Source organism: Cebus imitator, unplaced genomic scaffold (genome assembly GCF_001604975.1).
Source record: "Cebus imitator isolate Cc_AM_T3 unplaced genomic scaffold, Cebus_imitator-1.0 Scaffold70, whole genome shotgun sequence".
Lineage (NCBI taxonomy): Eukaryota > Metazoa > Chordata > Mammalia > Primates > Cebidae > Cebus > Cebus imitator.
Genome location: NW_016107385.1, coordinates 4873849 through 4890336, shown reverse-complemented (window position 1 = coordinate 4890336; position 16488 = coordinate 4873849). Strand labels below are relative to the sequence as shown.

Below are 16488 nucleotides of genomic sequence, written 5' to 3'. Positions count from 1 at the left end.
ATACTTCTAATAATGAGGGCATGCTTATTGTAGAAAGGGAAAAAAACAATTTTTTATATTAAAGTGGTGAGAATTAATGGACATCTCAAAAAAGGGAACATTAATGTATTTTTCAATCAAAATTCATTGTAGGACTGGCAAATGTCAGTAGGCACAATGTTTTCTCTCCTCCTATTCCTAGCCATATGCCCAGAGATCAGAAATGATGAGGGCACTCCTTACACTTCGTCCCTCCAAGTTTTCCTTCATTACAAACTTGTCAACTCAATCTGTTGATGATAGCAGTCTGGCAAGAGCCGGTATCTGTCTACCAGCTTGGGAGAGAAAGGAAGATCTGTTAGGACTAAGATGCCTGCCTCTGTTGTTGTGCTATAGGCAATTCTGTAAACCAATTAAAAGAGCTCATTCTGAAGCCCCTTTTGGCTCCTCTTTTGGAGCAATATCATCAGCCATTGTTACTATTACTATTTACAGGAGAACTAAGTGTAAATAAGGTGGTAGTAAGCTGACAACCTGACGTCACCCCTGACTTCTTACATTTCTTCACACAAGTCACCCAACCTCTCCCGTCAAGTTTTCTATATATGTGTGTATATATACACATATATAAAATGATTTGAGTGCTTTTTTATATATATAATGATTTGAGTGCTTTTATGAAGAATAAAATGACCAGGTGGCCAACTTGAGTAGATATACAAAAGTTGGCCACCCAGTCTTTTTTATTCTTCATAAAAGCACTCAAATCATTACATGATTTCCATTCACACCATCACTGACATATTAAGGTGCTCATTTTTCACCTAGATCATTGTAATTGTCTTCCTGTCTCCAAAACACAACCCTCAAATGTTCCTTGTACATTACAGTTAGAGTGAACAGGCTAAAGGTGATCTCTCTTATGTTAAATAGACCTAAGCTTGAACTACAGTCCTGTTACTTACTAACTGGGTACCTTGGGCAATTTATTAGCTCTCAATTTTCCACATCAGTAAAATGAGGACGATGACCATACTTAGCACATGAAGTGTGATTGCAATGAATAAAAATATATCAGAATCACAATGGAAAATCGCACATTCAAATGGGGTAATTGAGGATCATTTAATAAAGGAACTATTTATAGACTGGAATGAGGGTAGTCATAAGAAATGATGAAATACCCCAATATTGGAAAAATAAAAGTCATTACCACTATAGGCTCGAAAAGGCAAAGAAGAGAATAGATACCCGAACCCAGAGAAGATATTGAGTTGTAGTTGTGGGAGAGGACACTGACAAGTACTTTAATAGAAGAAAGCAACTGTCCTTTGATGACCCAGCAGAGGTAAAGCTGAGGAATGCAATGCTCTAAAATCCCTCTGTTCTCTTCATCTGATCTACTGCCAGTATTTCCCATTCGCCAAATCAAAACAGACGCAAAGGGCAAGTCTGCCTATTGATGCAGCCACCATGTTCAGCATGTGAGACTCGGAGCAGAGGGCAGAATGGTGGAGAGTGGAACTGGAAGGCCGCCAGTGGCTCCCTAGAACACAGTGCATGTAAGGCACTTAATACTACGACTTCAGGATGCAAAAATTCTTGGGTCTTGCGCCAATAACACAGATAAAGGGGATAAAATAAAAACCCTAGTTTTCTGTAGAGCCATTGAGCAGTGGACACAAGGAAGCCATGATGAATGAACTCACAAGAAGAATGAGCCCTTCATAGGTCAGCAGAGCTCTGTGGCAGCTCACCCCTGGGGCAAATGCAGAGGTGTCTGGCTGAGGACAGGGCCTGCCAGAAATGAAGAGGCTACAGGGATAATGAGAAAAAAACTGAGCCCTTAACTTCAGCTGAGCTGGTGGGACTAATCTGAGGAGTCTAGCTCCAGGCCAAAGTTCTATATGTGGCCATTCAAGCCTGACCACAGGCAATTACAAGGCTTTGCCTGGCAGGCCTCATAAGGGGAAGCTGTCCTCCCACACCAGTCTTGGTACACAGCCAGTGCATTGCAGTCTCTGGAGGGGGTTGCAAGAAAGGACTCAGGCACCCCTGGGCCAACCATGCTCATTTACCTATTTTCATGTCTAGCCTAGGCGCCTGCATTTGAAGGCCTCTTTATGGGGGTCCTCAGCTGAGGTACGTTTTGGGCAACTCTGCCAAGACCTCCTCACTGCAAGGCCTTGACTAAGACATGTTTCTTCACTGTGACTTAACACTTCCACTCCTAGCCCTTACCCGTCTGTCTCCCCACAGCCTCCTGGATCCATAAAATGAGAGGATCCTTTTGTTCACAGCCCCTTGGCAGTGAAACAATCCCCTTGTCTACACTGCTGAACCTCACCCAATACTGTTCCGCAGGGGGAAATGAAACACTGAGGAGACAGCACCTATCATCCTGTCTCTTGCTTACTCTATCACAGAAACTGACTAAAAAGTTTATCATTACTTTCAGTTTGTCTTGTTGTCCTGAGTAACCACCTCAACACACAGGAGCTCAACAAGACCAGAATTTGAAAGAGATACAAATACAAAAATGAAAGTGAGAAAATTACAGCAGATGCCTCAGAAATAAAAAGGATCATAAGAGACTCTCATGAAAATGTTATGCCAACAAATAGGATAACTTAAAGGAAACAGATAAATTCCTGGAAAAAAACAACCTACCACAATTGTTAATCTGTTAGATTGTAAATAATGAGGAAGATTCAGTCAGGAAGAAAAAGAAATCCTGGAAAGAAATGTAGCAAACAAAAGATTGAAGAAGTAATCAAAGCCTTTCAAAAAATAAAAGCCCAGAACCAGATAGCTTCACAGTTAAATTCTACCAAAGAATTAATACCAATACTTCTAAAACTCTTCCAAAGAATAGAAATAGAGATAATACTTCCAAACACATCTTATAAAGCCAGTATCACCTTGATACAAAGCCAAAGACATTTCAAGAAAAGAAAACAACAGGCTAATTTCTGTAATGAATATTGATGCAAAAATGCTAAAAAAAATTAACAAACCTAATCCAACAATACATCAAAAAGATTATACATCATGACCAAATGGGATTTATCCCTGGTGTGCAAGCCTGTTTTAACATATGCAAATTAATCAATGTAACACATCACATTATCAGAATGCAAGATAAAAAATATGTGATCCTCTTTAATTGATGCAGAAAAAACATTTGACAGAATCTAACATCTTTTCTTGGTAAAAACTCTCAACAGTTTAGGTATAGAAGGAAAACACCTCAACAGAATAAAGGTCATCTATGAAAAACACACAGCTAACACTGTAACAATAGGGGGAAACTGAAAGCATTTCCAGTCAGATACAGTACAAGGCAGAGTGCTCACTCTTGCCACTTCTATTCAGCATAGTTCTATAAGTCCTAGCAAGAGCAATGAGAAAAGAAAAAGAAATAAAAGGTATCTAAACTGAAAAAGAAGTCAAATTATCCCTATTTGCAGATGAAATATTCCTATATGTAAACAACCTTAATGATTCTTAAATAGTCTTAGATTCCATAAAATCCCATTTAAATTAATAATTGAATCCAGTGATTTGCAATATAGAAAAATCAGTAACTAAGATCAGAGCAGAACTGAAGGAGAGAGAGACGCAAAAAACCCTTCAAAAAAATCAAATCCAGGAGCTGATTCTTTTTAAAGATTAACAAAATAGACCACTAGCCAGATTAATAAATAATAAAAGAGAGAAGAATCAAATAGATGCAATAAAAAAAAATAAAGGGACATCACCACTGATGATGACTTAAAGTCACCAACTTCATTAGCTTCTAATAAGAGAGTTAGCCTGTCTTTTGAAGCTTTGAAGCCAGCATTGACTTCTCCTCTCTTGCTATGAAAGTCCTGGATGACATCTTTCAACTTAAGATTGTTCCCCCTGCAATTAAAATCTGTTGTTTTGTGTTGCCACTTTCATCAATGACCTTAGCTTGATCTTCTGGATAACTTGCTGCAGCTCGTTGATCATCACTTACTGCTTCACCTTGCACTCCTGTTATAGAGATAGCTTCTTTCCTCAGACCTCATGGGGCAACCTCTGCTAGCATCAGACTTCTGCAGCTTCCTTACCTTTTTCAGCCTTCGCAGAATCGAAGAGTTAGAGCCTTGCTCAGGCTTAAGGGAATGATCTGGCTGGTTGGATCTTCTATCCAGACCACTAAAATTGTCTCCATATCAGCAATAAAGCTGCTTCACTTTCTCATCATTTGTGTATTCGCTGAATTAGTGCTTTTCATTTCCTTTAAGTACTTATGCTTTGCATTCACAACTTGGCTGTTGGGTGCAAGCGGCCTAGTTTTCAGCCTTTCTCAGCTTTCAACATGCCTTTCTCACCTTTCAACATGCCTTCCTCACTAAGCTTAACCCTTTCTAGCTTTTGACTTAAAGTGAGAGACGTGAACCTCTTCCTTTCACTTGGTTGCTTAGGGGTCTTTTTGAGGTTATTAATTGGCCTAATTTCCATATTGTTGTGTTTCAAGAATAGAGAGGCCCAAGAAGAGGGTGAGAGATGGGAGAATGGATGATCAGTAGAACAGTGAGAACACACACACATTTATCAATTAAGGTCATTGTCTTATTTGGGCATGGGTGGTGGTACCCCAAAACCATTACAATAGTGACATCAAAGATCACCAATCACACATCACCATGGTAAATACAATGACAATTTAAAAAGCTTGAAATATTGTGAGAATTACCAATATACGACACAGAAATAGTAAGTGAGCTCATGCTGTTGGAAAAATGCTTCCAAGAGACTTGCTCCATGGGTTGCCACAAACCTTCAATTTGTAAAAAAAAAACACTATTATCTGTGAAGTACGATAAAGCAACATGCAATAAAATGAGGTATGCCTGTGCTCTCCCATGAGCTGATTTCTCTGGACTTTACTTCCTTAGATTGAGGAAGTAACACCAGCCAGAGTCTGCTTTGACCCAGCAATGCTCTTTCCTGAGAAGGCCTGGGGCAGCTTGCTTAGACCGGGGCTGTGTGGACATCAAGCTGATCTTTTAATATCACGCTCAAGCCAGCGAGTATGAGCTCAGAGCGGAAGGGAAAGGAGTGTCCTGTCTCGGTTGGCCACTCACATTGGATAATGTAAGCGCAAGGGATTGTTGCCAAAGTGCAGCCTGGTTCACAGGAATACACGGACACAAAGCCTCATGGTAACTAACAAGCACAAACGTTTGCCTGGCCTTGTCCCCTCGGTGTATCTCCTTGTGGGATACCTGGAATATCCGGAGTGGACTATCTGTCCATGTCATTTCTCTTTACTTCACTTTGCCCCAACTAAACACACACTTTCCTTTAAGATTTCCAAACAGCCTCTACTAATCATATACAAAAGTGTAAGAAATCATACACTAAAGTGAAACAGCCTATATTCTATCACCTTAAATAATTTCTTGCCCTTAGCAATGTCAACAGAGCATTGTGAAGTAACAAAGCTCAGCACCTAGGATCAGAAGAAGTGAATTCAAGTTGATAACTTTCTCCTAGAAAATCTAGAGGTGAGATTTGCTCATACTTCATAAAGTGGTTCAGATATTCAATAAAATTGTCTCAAAACTGCATTTATACTATAATATTCTATAAGTGTTCTTTGAAATAATATTCCTATTTTCTGTAGAAGAAAAATAAAGCACTATAGATAATATTTTGGTCTGAATACCCTTTTATTCAGCTAGGAGTTCCAAAAATATAGGCAAGAATTTTAACATAATATTTTGACGCATACCATTTTAATATAGAATTTGTATTTGTGTAATGAAGTTTCAGTAAGTCAGTTGTTACGTATGTTTTACATATAAGCCTGTGTTTTGGATACCAGAGAGGTATACATACAGTGGAGTAATAAACAGAACACCAAATATATATTGAGAGGGCCACAGATATACCTACACATATGCATACTTATATACACACATATATATATATACTTTTTATTATGTATTTAGCAAGAATTTATTAGGTGTTGTGTACATATTTTAAGTAAGGTTGTGAACCCAAGTATATGTAAGAAAACAAAAAATATTTAGTAAACATTACTCCCATTCCCATATTCTGAAGGTATTTCCAAAGTCCTGAAAATGGCGGTGACCCTGCCTTCCTGACAAAATTTGAGAATATGATAGTTTGAGGGACCCCCAATAAAGCATAGAAAATACAGAGTATCTGACCAGTAAGAGTCCTGGGAGCAATTGACCTGTAACCTGATGGACGACAAGAGACAAATTTAATATCTGCTCAATACTCCTTGAAACACGTGCTTTTGGTGCATAGGTGTGGGTAATATTTTGTTATAACAGCCCCAGCAGCACACACAGCGTGCGAGAGAAAAACGTGTGATCCAGTCACTTTACATTCAGAAATTTCTCCTAAGGAAATGACCAGAAAAGTGAGAAGAACGCAGGCATATCACTGAAGCATTATTTGTGAGTGAAAAAGTGTCTAACATAACAAGGAATTTACTGAGTAAAATGAAATAACAAAATACTTTCTAATCTTTAAGAATTGCAGTATGAAAGTGTATTCAATGATATGGAAAACTGATCATAATACATTGCTGAATTTTAAAAAGGCTTTTTTTGTGGGTTCAGCTATAACCATTCACAACACCTATTTATGGAAAAAAGAAAAATGAAAAAATTTGCTATTTAGCACATAGTGAAGCTTGAATAATCCTTTCTGTTACTGTTGGATGAGCCAATTTCTATTACTGCATCTAATTTTAATTTACACATATTGATATTTGCTGCTTCAGGCACAGCACAAAATTTAACAAAGTCTGGTTTCTCTAAATTGTGTATTTGGGGTTGCTTTTGTCAAAACATATTACACACACACACACACACACACACACACACAGAATGATGATGTAAAGAAATGTATCCCTTCTGTGCTCATCGCCCTTGGGTTCAATTTTTATTTTCAATGATATAAAAAGAAAAAAAGAATGCAACATCACAAATAAAGAAAAAGAAAGAAGAATGCTGTGCCAAAGTCTCACAATCATTTATGAGATTTGCACAAAATCTCCCTGGGTGCTGTGATCATATTTTAGACAGCCTGGCAATGTTAAAGCCATTTCAACAAATGAGAAGCTTATGGACATTTGAAGTCAGGTCTAAACTCATATAAATTTGCAGTTTGCCTTAATTCACATTTGGTTAAGAGAAAATAATTTGTTTTAAGAATAAAAGAAAAACAGGCTTATTGACTATTTTCAGGTATTAAAGGCTATGTCCATTCCTTAGGATAGCTGGTATTTTAATTCTGTTATAAGATAAAAATCACAGAACATCAGAGAGAGTGGTCAAATGGTTTCACCTCCCTTAATTCTCTATTAAACAGGACCATTGGCTGCTGCCTAACTGCCTGAGGCTAGGATCCTTCAACTGCCCTGGCTCACAGCTGGAGTGGCTCACTGGGACAGGGCAGCTGATGACAAAATGCATGCCCACCATTCATCCAGGCCTCTGGAGCATCACTAGGCTCTGCAGGAGTCAGATCTCTGTGTTACTTTCCTCAGGGCACAAACCACATGTCATGGACATACCGAGTCCCAAAACTTACCTTTTGTAGGCCCCTGGAATCCAAGCCTCTCCCAATTCTTTAACTGAGCTATTACAAGCAAAGGAGATCATTTTCCTAAACAAATAGGATCATTTTCCTGGAAAGTTGGAGGCATTAATCACATTCTCCTCCGTAACTGAGGACATGCAGCCTATTTTTAGTAAGGGAAAATATATCTGAACATGCCACTCTTGGAAATAATAGTTATTAAACTCTTATGTTCCCAGGAGAAGGAAAATTCCATGGGAGTGCCAGAGGTCTCCGACAGTCTAAAGTGGTGTTTCCCAGGAACCTCCTGAGGGTCTTTCACAGCCACTACCTTAAACTATGCTGGATGTTTTTGTAAACCCTAATGGTTCTTAGTTAATAACAAAATACGCTAGAATTGTCTGAAGTTCAGTGGAGACCTATGGTAACTTTTCGTTTTTGACAAGTTCTAGCTGAATTCCAGAGAGACCTGTGGACATTCTATCAAGAGTCCTGGGGCGTCTGGCTAGTCTGGCTTTGCCACTTATCCCAGTATCTTGGGAAACTAGGTAGAAACACCACTGCCGAGTCCACCCACTGAAGAAAAAAGGTGCGCAGAATTTGTTATGGAAGAGACAAAAGGTGCATAGAATTTGTTATGGAAGAGGCAAAAGGTGTACAGAATTTGTTATGGAAGAGACAAAAGGTGTACAGAATTTGTTATGGAAGAGACAAAAGGTGTACAGAATTTGTTATGGAAGAGGCAAATAAGGGAGATGCTGCATATGTTATTGCGTTGCGATCTCAAAAATAAAATCAGGGTCTGGATTTGCAGGATGAAGGAGCTATGGTTCGTGTAGATAAGGTTCCATGTTACTTTAAAAAATTTAAATGATTGGCATCATTTGAAACATTTATTTTAAAAAACTAAATTAAACTAAAATTAAGACTTCTCTCCTGGCCCTCAAAAATATTTTTAGAGATATGCCCTTGTCTGCAATTTTCCCCTCACCTGTAACTATCTTACTCCTTTGCATTGGCTTGCTATTTATTGTCTTTCTGTCTCCTGCCGCTGTTGGGATTTATCTTTCATTCATTCTGACCAGATGAAAGAAAAACTGGTGCTATTATTTATATGTGTTTAGGAAAATACATAGGAGGCCAATCTATAAAATGTTTTATCTACAGCACTGTAGATAATTAAAACTCCAAATTTAAAACTCCAAAAACAAAGCCCCTTCATCCCTTACCTATAAAAAGATTTCAACTTCTACAGTTATGTAGGGATAGTTTGCCATTAAAGGTGCTTTGGCCGCTCAAATGAAATTTTTCAGCACTTCATGAGATGTCTGTCTCCAAAGTTTGAAATATTTTTGCCCCCATCAAGTAATAGCTCACAAAAGCCATCATCAGTATGCATTTAGAGGCTTTAAAAACAAACATTTCTATTAGAAAATGAAATAGCAGTGGAATGAGAGGTACAGGAAGCCAAATTGCTTTAATTTAAAATGTCGCTACCCCCAAAACTAAAAACCAAACAGTAAACAACAAAATAGTCGTCTGCCCATCAAGGAAAATAGCAGTCTTGTGATTTAATAAATATACACAAAAAATCTAAAAATATTCATAACAAAATAACATTTGAATTTCAATTGCATTCTCACTTGAAATAGCCTGGAATGTGAAAATGCAGGGGGTGGGGAAAATCTGTTTCTGGGGAATGTTATTAACAGTTAACTTATGAGTAGAGGAGGAATGTGGTCAAGTACTACTGTTTATATTGGACTTTTAGAAGCAGGTGAGTCCAAGACAACTCATTTCTGGAGAAATGTTTACTGTAGATTTAAAACATGTATTTTTAATTAGTTTGCCCAATCAAGTTGAATTTGGATGGATTGTCTATCCTGAAGTCTCTTTTTCCAGTCCTCACTTCCCATTCCACTCTGTGCTGATCAGCATGAGCAAAGAAAAACTTTATTTACTTAGTAAAAAGGTACCCATTGTCTTGATGAGACCTGGCTGTAATATTAAGACAAAGCAGCCAGATAACTACCTTGATTTTCAAAGGCTACAGTAACCAGAACAGCATAGTACTGGAACAAAAACAGGTATGTACACCAATGGAACAGAACGGAGAACTCAGAAATAAAACTGCACATCTACAACCATCTGATCTTGACAAAGCTGACAGAACCAAGCACTGGGGAAAGGATACCCTATTTAACAAATGGTGCTGGGCATATGTAGAAAATTGAAACTGGACCCCTTCCTTACACCTTACACAAAAATTTACTCAAGAAAATTAAAGGCTTAAATGTAAAACCCAAAAATATAAAAACCCTAGAAGAAAATCTAGGTAATACCATTCAGAACATAGGCACAGGCAAAGATTTTATTATGAAATCACCAAAAGCAATTGCAACAAAAGCAAAAATTGACAAATGGGATCTAATTAAACTAAAGAGCTTCTGCACAGCAAAAGAAACTATTCTCAGAGTGAACAATCTACAGAATGGGAAAAATTTTTTGCAATCTATCCATCTGACAATGGACAATGGTCTAATATCCAGAATCTACAAGGAACTTAAGCAAATTTACCAATAAAAAACCATTAAAAAGTGGGCAAAGGACATGAGCAGATACTTCTCAAAAGAAGACATTTATGTGACCAACAAACATATGAATAAAAGCTTGACATCACTAATCATCAGAGAAATCCAAAGCAAAATCAAATGAGATGCCATCTCATGCCAGACAAAATGGCAATTATTAAAAAGTAAGGAAACAGCAGATGTTGGTAAGGTTGTGGAGAAACAGGAACACTTTTACACTGTTGGTGTGGATATAAATCAGTTCAATCATTGTAAAAGACACTATGGCAATTCCTCAAAGATTTAGAATTGGAAATACCATTTGACCCAGCAATCCCATTACTGGTATATACTCAAAGGAATAGAAATCATTCTATTATAAAGATACATGCACACGTATGTTCATAGTGGCACTGTTTACGATAGCAAGGACCTGGAACCAACCCAAATGCCCATGAATGATAGTCTGGACAAGGAAAATGTGGCACATATACACCATGGAATACTATGCAGCCATGAAAAGGAATGAGATTATGTGCTTTACAAAGACATGGATGAACCTGGAAGCCATTATTCCAAAAGTAATGCAGGAACAGAAAGCAAACATCTTCTCACTTATAAGTGGGAGCTGAACAATGAGAAGGCATGAACACAGAAGGGGAACAACACACACTGGGGCCTGTTGGGGAGGTTAGGGTAGGGGGAAAGCATCAGGAAAAATAGCTGATACATGTGAGGCTTAATACCTAGGTGATGGGTTGATAGGTGCAGCAAACCACCATGACACACACATTTATGTAACAAACCTGCACGTCCTATATATGTACCCTGGACTTTAAAATAAAAATGGCCTTGATTTTCAGAAAAATTCTTTGGAGATATCCATGATTTTTATATAGCTGTCCCATCAGATCAAACCTAACTCCCTACCAACCTCTTCCATCAGAAACTGAATTAGCTTTCAAGAGTATAAGCCATCAGCACTACAGGAAAATTTTGTTATTGTATGACTTATAACTAAAAATGATTCTTATACTTTGGAAATGACAAAATCATCACAATTCAAAACTCTTCCTCAAATAGGTAATTACTCAAGTCAATATGCCAATTAAAGCAAATACTTTAAAATACACCAATATATAGATGGATTACATACACAATTTATATGTATGTTTTCTTCAAAGAAAAGTTTAATCTCCCTATACACAGATAGTTCAACTTGTTCAAACAATAAAAGTGATCATTTGTATTTTCTTCCAGATTTGTAGAATAATTATATTATTTGCTCTTCTGCTTAAACTAAAGAATAATATTAGTTTCCAAAAGCAAAGGAGCTAAGTTTTAATAGAACATATGAGATTTATTTTTATTTTTATTGTACTCTATGGCTAAGGAAAATAAAATTCTAAGATTCACCAAAAGCGTATGAAAAAATAAGATGTATCCAGTGATTTGTCAAAAAGCATTTTTTTATATTATTAGGAGTAAAAACAGCCCCAGAAAAGTCCTCACCCAAGAATAGGGCAGAGCTTATTGGGATAGGCTTTCACCCAGATAGAAGAACATCTTAAAGCAGTCCTGCCTCTAACTGGAAATTTTCCTGTATCTTCCTTCCTCTCCATGGTACATTTAGGCAATAGCCCATCAGCACCTGAGTGGTGATGTAGAACCCTTCTAAGTGATCTCATCTCAACATCACAGTTCTTTCTGGAACCTTGAGAGTGGCTAATTCTGCAGACAGACCTCTTGTAATAGTTTCAATATATTCGTTTCCTATTGGTGCTGTAACCAATCATTACAACCTTCGTGTCTTGAAACAACCCAAATTTATAATTACAGTTCTGGAAGTCATAAATTCAAAATGATCTCAGTGATACAAAGACAAGGTGTTAGAAAGTATTTTCTTTCAGGAGGCCCTGGAGAAAAATGTTTCCTTGTCTTTTGTAGTTTATAGACGCCATCTGTATTCCTTGGCCCATGCCTCTTCCTCTATCTGCAGAGTTGGCAGAGTTGGCAGAGTTGGCAGGGTATCATCTTCAAATCTTCAAAAAAACTGACTCTCCTGCCTCCCTCTTTCACTTATAAGGAAACTTGTGTATACACTGCATCCACCCTGCTAATACAGAGTAACACCCCCCATCTCAAGTCAGCTGATCGGCAAACTTACTTTGTCCCTTCTCAAGTAACACAACAAATCCACAGGTTTCTGGGATTAGATATGAGCATATCTGGCCAGGCATGATGGCTCACACCTGTAATCCCAGCACTTTGCGAGGCCAAGGTGGGCAGATCACTTGAGGTCAGGAGTTCGAGACCAGCCTGGCCAAGATGGCAAACACCATCTTTACTAAAAATACAAAAATTAGCCAGGCATGGTGGTGTGCACCTGTAATTCCAGCTACTTAAGAGGCTGAGTTGCAGGGGGTGGAATTGCTTGAATCCAGGAGGCAGAGGTTGCAGTGAGCCGAGATCATGCCACTGCACTCCAGCCAGGGCACTGGAGCAAGACTCCATCTCAAAAGAAAAACATAAAAAGAAAAGAAAGGGGAGATGAGGAGGGGAGAAAGGAAAGGAGAGAGGAGAGAGGGGAAAGGGGGAAGGGAGGAGGAAGAGGATGATGGGAGGGGGAAGAGGAGAGGAGAACATCATTGTGAGGTGTGGGGAGTGTATTATTTTGCCTACCAATATTTCTCCAGTAGTCAATACCCTACAACTTCATCCCTATGACTTAAAATCTCTGGTTATGTGATCTTGAGCAAACCGCTTAATTTTTCTCCGCTTCAGTTGTCATCTCTAGTGGTGATGGTTTGAATCACAGCTCTGCCACTTACTTGTGACCTTGCAAGTTCTTAATCTGTATACGCTTTGGTTTCCTTTGCAGAGAGAACAGAAAAAGGATAACAATAACTAACTCACAGGTTATGATGATTAAACAAAACAATACAATTAGAAATCCTGGCTCAAATTAGGGCTTAATAAATGTAACTGGTTTGGGAACCATGTAAATTATTAGCATAGGGTCTGTTATATAGCAGGTGGTCACTAAATTCAAAGAAGAATTATTAATAAGCAGTAACTAGTATTAATCATGTTAATCATTACTGTTAACATAGGCATTGCATCTTGTTTACCTTGTTATTTCCCACAATAAGTTTATAGTGATGTGTAGTGACCATATATCACTATTTATATTATATATAGGTAGGTAATATGTCTGCTATATCAGTAAGAATTCATTTGGTTAAAAGTGATATAAACCCATCTTAAATTTTCTTAAATGAAAACAATTTACCAGCCAACACATTTTTAAAATATAGGCATGGATGACCATTGAAGCAGAAGTTGGTACTTGCCTAGAAAACTACCTCTCTGAGAGCTTTTATCTGGCTTTGAGGACAGGCCCAGGCACAAAGCAGGGCAGGGAAGGAGTGTCAGAGAGTTAATGCCCCTGAAAACAGCTATAAATCAATGATACCTGGGGAGCTGATGAATAACTTCTCCAGGCTCCTCACCTCTCAGAGGGAATGACTCTGAAACCTGTCCTACAGTGTCTCACCAAGTTTCTTATCTGGGATTGAGCCCCAGTTGCCCACAGTATCAACATGCCTAAAAGTACATTTTTATTGTCTTCCTTTACTTCTCAATCTTCTTTCCCCACTCTCTTACCAGTATTCCCTGGGCTCACCTTCCAAATACATTGCTGGCACTCAACTTTATAACACTGCCGCAACACTTAGGCAGCACCCACCTCCCAGATATTGCTCTTACATGATGTCAAAACCAGGTCGGTCGGTCGGTCGGTCGGTCGCTCTCTCTCTTTCCCTCCCTCCCTCCCTCCTTCTCTCCCTCCCTCCTTTCTTTCCTTCCTCCTTTCCTTTCTTTCCTCCTTCCTTCCTTCCCTTCCTCCCTCCCTTCCTCCCTTCCTTTTTTGAATTATACTTTAAGTTCTGGGGTACATGTGCCGAGCGTGCAGGCTTATCACATACTTATATACGTGCCATGGTGGTTTGCTGCATCCATCACCCCATCATCTACATTAGGTATGTCTCCTAATGCTAGCCTTCCCCTAGCCTCCCACCCCCAAACAGGCCTCTGTGTGTGATGTTCCCCTCCCTGTGTCCATGTGTTCTCATTGTTCAACACCCACTTATGAGTGAGAACATGCTGTGTTTGGTTTTCTGTTCTTTTGTTAGTTTGCTGAGAATGATGGTTTCCAGCTTCATCCATGTCCCTGCAAAAGACATGAACTCATCTTTTTATGGCATCATAGTATTCCATGGTGTATATGCGTCACATTTTCTTGATCTAGTCTATCACTGATGGACATTTGGGTTGGTTCAAAGTCTTTGCTATTGTGAACGGTGTCGCAATAAACATACGTGTGCATATGTCTTTATAATAGAATGATTTATAATCCTTTGGGTGTATACCCAGTAATGGGATTGCTAGGTCAAATGGTATTTCTAGTTCTAGATCCTTGAGGAATCACCACACTGTGTTCCATAATGGTTGATCTATTTTATGCTCCCACCAACAATGTAAAAGCATTCCTATTTCTCCACATCCTCTCCGGCATCTGTTGTCTCCTGACTTTTTAATCATCGCCATTCTAACTGGCATGAGGTGGTATCTCATTGTGGTTTTGATTTGCATTTTTCTAATGATCAATGATGATGAGCTTTTTATCATATGTTTGTTGGCTGCATAAATGTCTCCTTTAGAGAAGTGTCTGTTCAGATCCTTTGCCCCCTTTTTGATAGGGTGATTTGTTTTTTTCTTCTAAATTTGTTTAAAAGACCTTTGTAGATTCTGGATATTAGCCCTTTATCAGATGAGCAGATTGCAAAAATTTTCTCCCATTCTGTAGGTTGCCTGTTCACTCTCATGATAGCTTCTTTTGCTGTGCAGAAGCTCTTTAGTTTAATTAGATCCCATGTGTCTATTTTGGCTTTTGTTTCCATTGCTTTTGGTGTTTTAGTCATAAAGTCCTTGCCCATGTCTATGTCATGAATGATATTGCCTAGGTTTTCTTCCAGGGTTGTTATGGTTGTAGGTTTTACATTTAAATCTTTAATCCAACTTGAGTTAATTTTTGTATAAGGTGTAAGGAATGGATCCAGTTTCAGCTTTCTGCATATGGCTAGTCAGTTTTCCCAACACCATTTATTAAATAGGGAATCCTTTCCCCATTGGCTGTTTTTGTCAGGTTTATTAAAGAGCAGATGGTTGTAGATGTGTGGCATTATTTCTAAGACCTCTGTTCTGTTCCATTGGTTGATATGTCTGTTTTGGTACCAGTACCATGCTGTTTTGATTACTGTAGCCTTGTAGTATAGTTTGAAGTCAGGTAGCATGATACCTCCACGTCTGTTTGTTTGTTTGTTTTGTTTTGTTTTGTTTTGTTTTGTTTTGTTTTGTTTTGTTTTGCTTAGGATTCTCTTGGCTATGTGGGCTCTTTTTTGGTTCCGTATAAAATTTAAGGTGAAAACCAGGTCTTAATAAGGCATTCTACCTTAGTCTTAGGGGAGCCAAATAATCAATTTAATTGTGGTGTCCTTCTTGGACATTAGGAATCTTAAAAGAGTAAAGTGAAGAATGTTGGAGAGGTGGGAGTGGAGATTTCCTGAGTAGCTGGGATTACAGGCATGCACCACCATGCCTGGCTAATTTTGTATTTTTAGTAGAGATGGGGTTTCTTCATGTTGGTCAGGCTGGCCTCAAACTCCAAACCCCAGGTCATCTGCCCACCGTGGCCTCTCAAAGTAATGGGATTACAGGCATGAGCCACTGCACCCAGCCTCTAGCAAACATTAAAAAAAAATTTTTAATTTTTGTGGGCACATAGTAGGTTTATATATTTATGGGGTACATGAGATGTTTTGATACAAGCATGAAATGTGAAATAATCACATCATGAAGAATGGGTATCCATCACCTCAAGCATTTATCCTTCGTATTACAAGTAATCCAATTACATTCTTAGTCATCTTAAAACGTACAGTTAAGTTATTACTAACTATAATCACTGTGTTATGCTATCTGATAGTAGGTGTTCATTCTATTTTATTTTTGTACCCATTAGCCATCTCCAGCATCCCACTACCCTTCACCACCTCTGGAAACCGTCTTTCTACTCTTCATGTCCATGAGTTCAATTGTTTTGATTTTTAGATATCACAAATAAGTGAGAATCTAGCAAACTTTGTAAAAGGTGATAAATCTATATATGACTTGGAAAGAGATAGGCTATGTAAAATAGAAAAGGAAGGGTATAAAAAGTGTGCTGATTTTATGTTTACATTTGTGTTTAAATGGATCAGCAAATATGTTTTGGTATTGACTCAAA

The 16488-nt window shown here is 38.3% G+C and overlaps 1 long non-coding RNA gene across 1 annotated transcript; it reads right to left on the bottom strand.

Annotated features, from left to right (window-relative positions):
• Window positions 1-5988: 5988 nt before the first annotated feature.
• Window positions 5989-13023, bottom strand: LOC108306209. The gene is made up of 3 exons (XR_001826053.2): window positions 12825-13023; window positions 6154-6221; window positions 5989-6118 (listed from the first exon to the last, which is right to left on the bottom strand). It is a non-coding gene; the product is annotated as an uncharacterized LOC108306209 (long non-coding RNA).
• Window positions 13024-16488: the final 3465 nt, after the last annotated feature.